Consider the following 12943-nt stretch of genomic DNA (forward strand, 5'->3'; position numbering starts at 1 on the left):
GTATAGACCTACTCTATCTGTAAAGTGTCTTGAGATAACGCTTGGAATGAATTGATACTATAAATAAAATGGAATTGAATTGAAAAAACGTAATATTATGTGCACGTAAACGTAATCACTGAGTTTCTTTCCAAAACTCTGCCATTTCGATCAGTTGACAGTGTGTAACGGACTTGACTAGCTGACATCACTATTGACCGCTGAAACAGGTGGATCAAAAACCAGCCGGTGGCGACTTGACAAGCTGAGAGAGGTTCAGACCACTTCACTTTTCCCCAAAACGGTTTCGTATAGTTCCAAATCTCTAGTCTGAAAGAGCTTTAGAAACTCAGAGCAACAGCTCTGGCTGTCCTTTCCCTCAAAAATTTACCCAACCACTATACGACAACTTAAGCATCAATTGCAGGGGAGATGGGAGAGAGCGTTTTCCTTTCCATCCTTTTTCTTTCTATGCTGTATCCATGAATCCCGACCTGTCTGTGCTTACATGTACATTAGTTCAACAGCGGATATGTATTCTCTTTTCTAGAGTGAAATAAGAAGACCAGTATCAATCCCGTGGCTGTGTGAGGAACTGGAGATAGGAAACAGTCATGTGGAATGTTTTCATGGAAACTGTAGTTTATGATAAGAATTTGTCAATGTATTCCTATTTGTCTCATATGTTGATTCTCATGAACATGTTTATTTAATGAGAGGTCAATGAAAGAAATGGTGAAAGGGAGATTTAATCACAGAAACTAGCGGAACAGAGGCTAGCCTGGACTAGATTTGAAGCGCTTGCGGTCGCGTTCAGTCTCAATTTCTATCATTTTACACAAGCTCGGGCTTGCGCTCCAGGTTGTGCAGCAAATGAGCGGTCAGCTGATGCGTTCCAATTAGCGCAAAAATGGATGCTGAGGAGGTGAAACGGAAGCTGGCCTCTGCCGGTTACGTTTTGGTTGCACTGGCAAAGAAAGCAAAGTCTGAGGTATGGAAAACTTTTGACCATGTGCATAATGAGAATAATGAGCCAGTGGGATATGTGAAATGCAAAAGATGCAACATTCTGTTAAAGCACGACAGCAAAACGACAGGGAATTTGTCGCTGATAAGGCATGTTGATCAAAGCTGTTCAACACCTGCCAGTGCTCAGGATCAACCTACAATCACATTGTTTGCTACAGAATCAAAACCAATCCCTGCAAAGGTGAAACAAACGGTGATAGAGAAGTGTGTCAGCTTTTGCTGTAAAGACATTAGGCCTTTTAATATAGCAAACAGTGAGGGGTTTGAAGAGCTGGCGCAAGAGCATTAATGACAGGGCTGCGTTTGTAAGTGTATGCCCTAGGCCTATTTAGAGTGTGGAGATGTCATACAGAGGACTGATTTTATTTCTTTGTTCCAACTTCCAAGTGGCCTATAGTCTACTTTAGTCATGAATAAATTATGATAAAATTATCACTTTCATTCCTGACTAAATACATCTGTATGTCCCTCTGAACTTAACAATTAGTCAAAATAATTCACAATTTCTGCTTTTTTAACTCAAATATTTGGTATAATTCTTTGTAAATGAGGGTCATTGACCATAAATTCCAAAAATAGTGTAAAAGTATTGGTAGTAAGGTGGTGTTAATGAAAATTCAAAAAAAAAAGTCTGAAAAAATGACAAAAATGTCAACTAACTTTTTGTCTGTTTTTGACCCGGGAGGACAACACCAGGGTTAAAGAAGATGTTAGAGTAGCAGGAGATTTGCCTTAAAACCAATCTCCGTATCTCTCTAAGTATGCCTGAGTCACTGATGCCACTAGCATTAGAATAATTACAAATGCCAAAGACGTCCTCCTAATGTCCCCTCTGTCTGCACAGACGGGCAGTGACATGTGCCCTCCATGTGAGTCAGGGTCCAGGGACATGTCTCCCAGGGGCCGACTGATTCTTCAGTCTGTCATCACTTACAGAAAGGCCCCCAAAGCAACCCAACAGTATCTTACTGACATACACTGTACATCTACTTCAGCGGAACTCATTCTACTTCTACATTTACCTGACAGACCTATGTTGCTGGTTTAAGATTTAAATTTACTCATAAAATACAACAATTGGTCAACGTTTCTGGTTCTCCTGCATCTGTGCTCTCAGAGTCTCAGTCATCTCTGTAGCGGCACACTCTACCTATATACAGTGGCTTAAGAAGGTTTCCACACCCATGCTAAAGTTGATTGAAAAGAGGAATAAAAAAAAAATCTTTTGGAAACTGATCTTAATACTTTAATAAAAAAAAAAATGAAGTGTATAAATGACTCATTCTTGAAAAAATTCAAAAGAGCTTTGTGTGACTGTAAACAGATTTGGGCATTTAAAAAGCTGTCAATCAAAATGTACTTGTCGGGCTCAGGCCAAATTCTGCTGGTCAGGCCTAACTTTTAAGGCCCAATTACAGCTCTGGCCTAGACGTTTATGCTTAGATACACGTTAAAGGTGACTTATTATGGAGTGTTTTGAATTTATTTTTGCGACTGCGGTATTGATGTTGCCGCATGTAGCTACATGCTAACGGCAGTAAAAGATGTCATCTTGACTGCCAATGTTGGTAATTCTCCCCAATTCCAGAAAAAAAAATACTCTCCCTAATTCCAGGTCATGTAGTATTTGGTTTAAAAGCCTTTATCTGTGATTCTTAATAAAAGAAAGTGCTGCTATATTCTATTAGTATCCACTGCTCACTAAAGTAGCTACATGCTAATGGAAGTTAAATATGGCACCTTGGCTGCCATTGTTGTTAATATCTCCCCAATTTTGGGTCACATTACTGCTGAAACATATCAGATTGGCTAGTATTTGGTTCAGAAGCCTTTTTCTATGTTTTTTGAGGGGAAAAAGTGCTGCCTTGTTCCATTACAATCTAATGTTAGCATACTGCTAACTATTAAGTAGCTGCATGCTAACGCCAGATGGAGTGCTGCCAACTCTCACGCATTGGCCGTGAGACACACGCATTTGACTGGTTTCACACGCTCACACGCCACACCCCCGATTTCTCACGCTGAAGTGTCAACCCGGTCGGTCAAATTTCTGAAAGATGAGTTTATCTGTAGATCTACCTGTTGAGCCCCTTGTGATGGACTAGTTGTGCTTTCAGAGACTGTGAGGGGTTCAAGAGCGCTCCCTGTCTGTGGAACTTTCAAATTGTCGCAAAATAAGAACTTTTTTTTCACGAGCCATTCCAGGTGCATTCCCAGCTTCAGGTATGTGCTCTGAGTATTACAGACCCGTCCGTCGCTTCGTGTCCACTCTCTCTGTAAAGATAGAGGTGAGCAGCGCGGCTGGTAGCGTAGCAGTTTCAGTTCATGTTAGTGGACTCGCTCTGGGGGGGCAGTGACGCGTTGCATCCATGCGTAGACTCCGATAATGAGCACGTACACCTCTAAACTCTGTCAGAGACAGAGACCTAATGGGCCTTGTGTCTGGCAACCGTCTGAATGAGATCACCCTATCAGCGGAACAATGACATGCACAGCAGACTATATTACAACTCTCCACATCTTGGACACAGAGATGGAGGAGTTATATTTGAATGTGCACAAAGTTGTAACATGAGCAGAAATCTGGTGAAACACATGCGCTATACTATACTTATATATATACATATATATTATATATATAATATATAATATATATAATATATATATAAAATATATATATAATATCTATATATATTATACTAAATATGATACTGCAACGTTGGGCCACTATGTGGCATCTCAACCTCTGTGCATCTCTAATGTAACTGTAAATAATTAATTTGATGTTTTTTAAATGAACAAATAGTCTTTATTCACAAAAAAGTAAAACAGTAAGTGGGCCAGAGGATGACAGCAAACATTATGACATTGGCACAAAGGTTAAAGGAATAGAACTTATGTAACTCAGTGGTTCTCATTCTTTAAAATTTAAGTGGTCTAGTTGATCCCTCAACATTAATTTAATTTTGGGTCCCTGGTCCCTATACCAGGAACCCCTGGACCTGTTCACCACAGACCCAAATCTTCTCAGCTGTTGCTGACATCTATTCAAACAGACAGAAAAAGTCTATGCAGTAAACACCAATTAATTGATAAGGACAATATAGGTATTACATTATGTTAATTAATTATTTAATTCTCTCTTACGGTTATGTTTATTTCCATTATTGGTGATTTGTTAATGTCCATCAATTATCTAATCTGTTATTTAAAAGGACCCATCCGCTCTGGTATAACAGTCCATTAATGATCTATCATATGTTAATCCATGCAGTAAACACAGAGTGTATATGATCAGTAGTAACCACCATAATTGCAAAATCTAGCCATCTTCTTATGTGATTATTTCACTGTATATACCTATGTTAAGTTCTGACCGTGGTATTACGACGCATGAGCAGCAGCTAGCAAGCAGTCCAAACTCTAGCTGGTCGGCTGGCTGGGGTAGAGCTCCGCAGACCCGCATTTACCTTGTTTTTTTACCTTTTGAAGCTAGTTTCCGTGCCAATTCACCTTTAATTTAAATAATAGTTTTTTGTATGTGTTTAAGATAAATGATCAAGAGGACGGCTTTCTTTTTGGAATATGAGCTACTAGGTCAGTGATAACACAACCATGTACACGTTTGACTTGTCATCGTCTACAGCACAGCTCTCCCCCATCCGTCATGATGTTCATAATTCAACGAGTAGAGCATGACGTCATGTGCAAAGGGTCTATAATACATCCATGGGGTTAGGGTTCCTTTGGGAGCCAGTGGAGTCGCCCCCAAAGTTGCAGCTTGTATAAAACCATCAAAATACACATAACTCTATCACCTACTACACCATTCCAATACACACAAAACCACAAACACTGATGGAAGTGATTTGGTGTCGTTGACATTTTTCTTCTCCTTGCTTTCTGTAACTTCTGCACGACTTTTTTCTGTAGTTTTTCTACCAGCTACTGTTTACATATATATATATATATATATATATATATAATATATCTTATATATATATATATACTTTTTTATCTCTCAGATTTAGTTTATTTCATACTCAATGCTTCCTTCCTATTGCCCCTCCCTTCCCCACTTCTATTTATTATTTATGTTCCACCATTTTTTCTTCAATTGTTACAAACCTGCTCAGAAGATATTTGTGTGTTATATTTTTCTAGAGCTGCCTTCATGGGGAAGATTGTGTTCAGAATTGAATTACTTACTATACTGTACAGCTTTATAGCTTTAGTTGACTTGAAGTGCTGCGGTTCAATACACAACCACCACCGCCATTACAAAAAAACAGCCTTTCAATTTCTCTCTGACTGTGTGTCAGAAGTGTGTCTATGTGGTCCTAGATTGGAATTTGAACTAGTTTGAGTCACCATCACCCTAGAACTCTTCAGCTGTTTTCTGTGCATATTTGATAGAAAACACATGTCTACTTGGAAAGGGTTAACTTTCAAGGCATTAACACTAGAAATGTTACCTTTGGAGACAAACTAGAATTATCTGTGAATGGAATTATCACTTCCTTATTCAAAAACTCTAATTTCACAGAATCAACATTCTTAGACAGTGGTGTTGTGTTTGCAGAATAAGGACCCAGAGTAGAGATGAGGGAGCAGACGGGAGCAGTTTAAACAAGGATTTATATTACCAAAGTCCAAGAAAACACAGGGAGCAAAAATGAAACAGCCAAATACAAAAATAGTAAAAGGCAAGACAAACAGAACACAACTGGGAAAAACTTACAATGGGCAACAACCAAAAGGAGGATGAAAAGCACACTGTCAGGAACCCCCAACACACACATGAAGTCACAAAACAATCTGAAAAGGACAAGGGAACAGAGAAGATAATAATAATAAATAATAATGACAAAAATAATAATAATAAATACAAGCGGTAACAAGGTAACAGGAAGAGGTGATACATAGATGAACATTAGGCGGGGCAGGACAATCAACGACAGGAAGTAAAACTAGACAAGATAGAGACCATACTCAAAATAAAAGGGAAAGAACATACAGACACTCAAGGGAACACAAGACAGGACCACCAACACAAGACCAGGGAGGAAACACGGAGAAATCACAGAAAACAGAATAAGAAACAGGATAAAACCGAAACCATAACATAATAAGGGTTTTCCTTCCTTAACTGTAAGAAAGACAGAGCAGGGACCCCCTTGCATAAAATGAAGTTGCATTTAAAGGGGCCTACAATAACGTGTAGGCAGCCTTAAGCCCTTATAAATACCTATTTTTCATAGAATACGGAGCATGGGCATGATTTCTAAATCATCATTTAACGGTAAATACATTTGGCAGAGTGAATCCTTATACGTGTTATTGATGGTAACTTACTGAATACTTCCAGTGGGATTATACTTGCTAATATGTTGGAGTCATGTAATTGTGGTTAACTTTTCAAAAATGCAACTTTCAAAATGCAACCTGCAGTGACTCTGATAAACCCCCCTCTCTAGATGTTTTCTGCTTTTTTCCACTGTGAAAACCTGTCACTGCTGACTCCATTGTAAAAGCCATGAATCCAAGCTGACTACACCTCTGTTCCCTGTGAAGGTGCAAACAAAGCTTTTACAGCCACCTTTCAAGTCTGCAGGGGGTGAGAGCTGTCTGAAAAGACAGATCTCTTATTCTACCGTAGGCATGTGTCAGTGAGATGCAACAGTGAGTTTAGTCATTGGTAATGTTTATCACAACAATACTAGACCATCAATGTGCAGCATTTGTGGTACAAAATCTTAAAAAGGTGCCAATATAGCTGCATGTTAAGTTTTGTTGATACAGTGCTATCCAACCAGTCTCACACTCTGTTAATTGTCAGGTTATTTTTACGTTATCTATTGATTCGCCAACAGGGACACCATTTTCTCATTTATTCGTGATGGCCATCACAAATTGGTAACGTGACCACTTCTCTGTGACACTGGGCTCCTCTGGGGAACGCAACAACGGAGAAATAAAGCCACAAGCCGGCAACACAACGTTGCAGTTGTGTTAGGAAAAGAACAACAGGGAAAGGTTCCGTCACAAACAGGAGACGGCAACACAACTGTTGTGTTAGGAGAAGAAGAACAAGGAGTGGAACGCCCCACACGCGGGACATGATCCCTGCTCTCCAGGGTGAAAGTCCTGAGATGTTTGACCTATCCACCACCCCAGCCAACCTCCTTTTTTTCCGGATTTTCGGCTTTTCAATACTGCTCACTACAGTAATCATGCTATTATCACGAATGTTCACACATGTACCACTACATGCTATTGTTATCATAGAGAACTAGATGCATAATTTACTGGTCGCATATGCTTGATTTGGTATTAACCAAAGTGACAACCTCCCGCAGATGTGATTGAACATTTGAAATGTTTTGTTTACCCTTCGAAGCAAAAAGTCAATAGAAAGTTTTACAGTAACATAGGATGAAGAGGATTTACCAGGGGCTGATGAAAAAATGGCAGCCAAGGTGGGACACACAACCTCATTATGCCTGTCTGATTCTTGATGTCTCCGTGACTGTGTAGATATGCCTGTGGGCAGTGGGAGCTGAGGTTAATCAATTCCAATTCAAAGTTACTAAGGGTAGACAAAGTCACTGAGAGAACTGAAAAGGTACCTCAAACTCAACACTTAGGCTACTGCTACGCCATATTCCTCATCCAAATATCACTGAATAAATGTTTATTGGACAGGCAAAGATGCTGCCGTCCTGGCAGTGTCTTTAATACATGATGTGTTGCATTCACATAATGTCGGCAGAATGGAAGACCCAACCCACCAGATTGTTAATTACAGATACCTTGTCACGCCCCTCAGTATCTGATACCAAACACAAGGCTTCAACTAACTCTGTGGCTCTGTGGTAGAGCGGTTTGCCTGCCACGGAAGGTTGGTGGTTGATCCCCACCCCTGCAGTCATTGTCGAGTGTCCTTGGGCAAGACACTGAACCCCGATTTGCCGAGTGTAAATGTGTGTGATGTTTATCTGATGACAGGTGGCACCTTGTACGGCAGCCCCGGCCACAGTGTATGAATGTTGTGAATGGTGAATGTTTCCTGTAGATGTGTAAAGCGCTTTGAGCAGTGTTAAGACTGGAAAAGCGCTATATATAAATACAGCACATTTACATTTACATATAAACCCATGCCTGCAACATTAAGCCCAGTTCAGACCAAAGAGTTAGTAAGGAGGAGAGTTGAAACTTAAAAGTACTGCAATGCACCGGTCTCAAAGTTCTTAAACCAGGTGTCTAATCTCTAAGCAAATACTACTGTACTTCGGTTCTTACGTCAACTTTTTAAATAAATAATTAATTAATCAAAAGTATGATAAAGAGAGATACTTGCTTATCCGTGCTCACAGGCGCTCATTGAATACATTTACATCACACAGGTCATTGATACAGGTCATGTAACAATACATTCCTGGATATCCGAATAAGGCCTGTTCGGAATATAGCATTTTCCGATTAAGATGTGATATTGCGGTTTTTCAGGTTTTAGAGATATTCTTAGGACTCTTGCCTGTTTACAGCAATGGTCAGCTCTGTCGTTCTATGGTTGCTGTACACAAACAAACCAGCCAACAGTTGGCAAACCCGATATATCTTTCTTCAGAATGAGGGCAAAAACCTCAGATGGCTGCCATCTAATCCCAACCGGTCGTCAGACACCGCCTACCAAGACCTGGGTCTGTCAGGTTTCTGCCTAAAAGGAAGTTTTCCTCGCCACTGTCACACTGTTGCTTGCTCTGGAGGAAACTACTAGAACTGTTGGGTCCTTGTGAATTCTGGAGTGTGTATAGACCTACTCTATCTGTAATGTCTTGAGATAACGCTTGGAATGAATTGATACTATAAATAAAATGGAATTGATTGAAAAAACGTAATATTATGTGCACGTAAACGTATCACTGAGTTTCTTTCCAAAACTCTGCCATTTCGATCATTGACAGTGTGTAACGGACTGACTAGCTGACATCACTATTGACCGCTGAAACAGGTGGATCAAAAACCAGCCGGTGGCGACTTGACAAGCTGAGAGAGTTCAGACCACTTCACTTTTCCCCAAAACGTTTCGTATAGTTCCAAATCTCTAGTCTGAAAGAGCTTTAGAAACTCAGAGCAACAGCTCTGCTGTCCTTTCCCTCAAAAATTTACCCAACCACTACGACAACTTAACATCATTGCAGGGAGATGGGAGAGAGCGTTTCCTTTCCATCCTTTTTCTTTCTATGCTGTATCCATGAATCCCGACCTGTCTGTGCTTACATGTACATTAGTTCAACAGCGGATATGTATTCTCTTTTCTAGATTGAAATAAGAAGACCAGTATCAATCCCGTGGCTGTGTGAGGAACTGGAGATAGGAAACAGTCAGGTGGAATGTTTCATGGAAACTGTAGTTTATGATAAGAATTTGTCATGTATCCTATTTGTCTCATATGTTGATTCTCATGAACATGTTTATTAATAGAGGTCAATGAAAGAAATGGTGAAAGGGAGATTTAATCACAGAAACTAGCGGAACAGAGGCTAGCCTGGACTAGATTGAAGCGCTTGCGGTCGCGTTCAGTCTCAATTTCTATCATTTTACACAAGCTCGGGCTTCGCTCCAGGTTGGGCAGCAAATGCGTCGGTCATGATGCGTTCCAATTAGCGCAAAAATGGATGCTGAGAGTTGAAACGGAAGCTGGCCTCTGCCGGTTACGTTTTGGTTGCACTGGCAAAGAAAGCAAAGTCTGAGGTATGGAAAACTTTTGACCATGTGCATAATGAGAATAATGAGCCAGTGGGATATGTGAAATGCAAAAGATGCAACATTCTGTTAAGCACGACAGCAAACGACAGGGAATTGTCGCTGATAGGCATGTTGATCAAGCTGTTCAACCCTGCCAGTGCTCAGGATCAACCTACAATCCATTGTTTTGCACATAACAACCAATCCCTGCGCAAGGTGAAACAACGGTGATAGAGAGTGTGTCAGCTTTTGCTGTAGAACATTAGGCCTTTTAATATAGCAAACAGTGAGGGGTTTGAAGAGCTGGCGCAAGAGCATTAATGACAGGGCTGCGTTGTAAGTGTATGCCCTAGCCTATTTAGAGTGTGGAGATTCATACAGAGGACTGATTTTATTTCTTTGTTCCAATTCCCAAGTGGCCTATAGTCTACTTTATCATGAATAAATTATGAAAATTATCACTTTCATTCCTGACTAAATACATCTGTATGTCCCTCTGAACTTACCAATTATCAAAATAATTCACAATTTCTGCTTTTTTACTCAATATTGGTATAATTCTTTGTAAATGAGGGTCATTGACCATAAATTCCAAAATAGTGTAAAGTATTGGTAGTAAGGTGGTGTTAATGAAAATTCAAAAAAAAAAGTCTGAAAAAATGACAAAAATGTCACCTAACTTTTTGTCTTTTTTTGACCCGGGAGGACAACACCAGGTTAAAGAAGATGTTAGAGTACCAGGAGATTTGCCTTAAAACCAATCTCCGATCTCTCTAAGTATGCCTGAGTCACTGATGCCCTACATTAAATAATTACAAATGCCAAAGACGTCCTCCTAATGTCCCCTCTGTCTGCACAGACGGGCAGTGACATGTGCCCTCCATGTGAGTCAGGGTCCAGGGACATGTCTCCCAGGGGCCGACTGATTCTTCAGTCTGTCATCACTTACAGAAAGGCCCCCAAAGCAACCCAACAGTATCTACTGACATACACTGTACATCTACTTCTGCGGAACTCATTCTACTTCTACATTTACCGCAGACCTATGTTGCTGGTTTAAGATTTAAATTTACTCATAAAATACAACATTGGTCAACGTTCGGGTCTCCCTGCATCTGTGCTCTCAGAGTCTCAGTCATCTCTGTACGGCACACTCTACCTATATACAGTGCTTAAGAAGGTTTCCACACCCATGCTAAAGTTGATTGAAAAGAGGAATAAAAAAAAAATCTTTTGGAAACTGATCTTAATACTTTAATAAAAAAAAAATGAAGTGTATAAATGACTCATTCTTGAAAAAATTCAAAGAGCTTTGTGTGACTGTAAACAGATTTGGGCATTTAAAAAGCTGTCAATCAAAATGTACTTGTCGGGCTCAGGCCAAATTCTGCTGGTCAGGCCAACTTTTAAGGCCCAATTACAGCTCTGGCCTAGACGTTTATGCTTAGATACACGTTAAAGGTGACTTATTATGGAGTTTTTGAATTTTATTTTGCGACTGCGGTATTGATGTTGCCGCATGTAGCTACATGCTAACGGCAGTAAAAGATGTCATCTTGACTGCCAATGTTGGTAATTTCCCCAATTCCAGAAAAAAAAATACTCTCCCTAATTCCAGGTCATGTAGTATTTGGTTTAAAGCCTTTATCTGTGATTCTTAATAAAAGAAAGTGCTGCTTATTCTATAGTATCCACTGCTCACTAAAGTAGCTACATGCTAATGGAAGTTAAATAGGCACCTTGCTGCCATTGTTGTTAATATCTCCCCAATTTTGGGTCACATTACTGCTGAAACATATCAGATTGGCTAGTATTGGTTCAGAGCCTTTTCTATGTTTTTTTGAGGGGAAAAAGTGCTGCCTTGTTCCATTACAACTAATGTTAGCATACTGCTAACTATTAAGTAGCTGCATGCTAACGCCAGATGGAGTGCTGCCAACTCTCACGCTTGGCCGTGAGACACAGACCATTTGACTGGTTTCACACGCTCACACGCCACACCCCCGATTTCTCACGCTGAAGTGTCAACACCGGTCGTGTCAAATTCTGAAAGATGAGTTTATCTGTAGATCTACCTGTTGAGCCCCTTGGTGATGGACTAGTTGTGCTTTCAGAGACTGTGAGGGGTTCAAGAGCGCTCCCTTCTGTGGAACTTTCAAATTGTCGCAAATAAGAACTTTTTTTCACGAGCCATTCCAGGTGCATTCCCAGCTTCAGGTATGTGCTCTGAGTATTACGACCCGTCCGTCGCTTCGTGTCCACTCTCTCTGTAATAGGGTGAGCACGCGGCTGGTAGCGTAGCAGTTTCAGTTCATGTTAGTGGACTCGCTCTGGGGGGGCAGTGACGCGTTGCATCCATGCGTAGACCTCGATAATGAGCAGCTACACCTCTAAACTCTGTCAGAGACCAGAGACCCTAATGGGCCTCTGTGTCTGTCAACCGTCTGATGAGATCCACCATATCAGCGGAACAATGACATGCACAGCGACTATATTACAACTCTCCACATCTTGGACAACAGAGATGGGAGGAGTTATATTTTGAATGTGCACAAAGTTGTAAACATGAGCAGAAATCTGGTGAAACACATCTGCGCTATACTATACTATATATACTATATATATATAATATATATATATATATATATATATACTATATATATAATATATATTATATATATATTATATACTATAAATATGATACTGCAACGTTGGGCCACTATTGTGCATCTCTAACCTCTGTGCATCTCTAAATGTAACTGTAAATAATTAATTTGATGTTTTTTTAAATGAACAAATAGTCTTTATTTTCACAAAAAAGTAAAACACGTAATGGGCAGAGGATGACAGCCAAACATTACTGAACATTGGCACAAAGGTTAAGGAATAGAACTTATGTAACTCAGTGGTTCTCATTCTTTAAAATTTAGTGGTCTAGTTGATCCCTCAACTTAATTTAAATTTTGGGTCCCTGGTCCCTATACAGACCCCTGGACCTGTTCACCACGACCCAAATCTTCTCAGCTGTTGCTGACAATGCTACTGTCTCTTCATGTGGTTCATTATGTTTGCACATTGTGTGGGTCATTTCTTATATCATAAGAAGTTAATAATGTATATAATGTAAATGCTAAATGCCCTAATACTGGTATACTACAACAACACAAAGTTCTTAACCCACCGT

The sequence above is a fragment of the Etheostoma spectabile genome, chromosome 20, assembly GCF_008692095.1.
Source record: "Etheostoma spectabile isolate EspeVRDwgs_2016 chromosome 20, UIUC_Espe_1.0, whole genome shotgun sequence".
Taxonomy (NCBI): domain Eukaryota; kingdom Metazoa; phylum Chordata; class Actinopteri; order Perciformes; family Percidae; genus Etheostoma; species Etheostoma spectabile.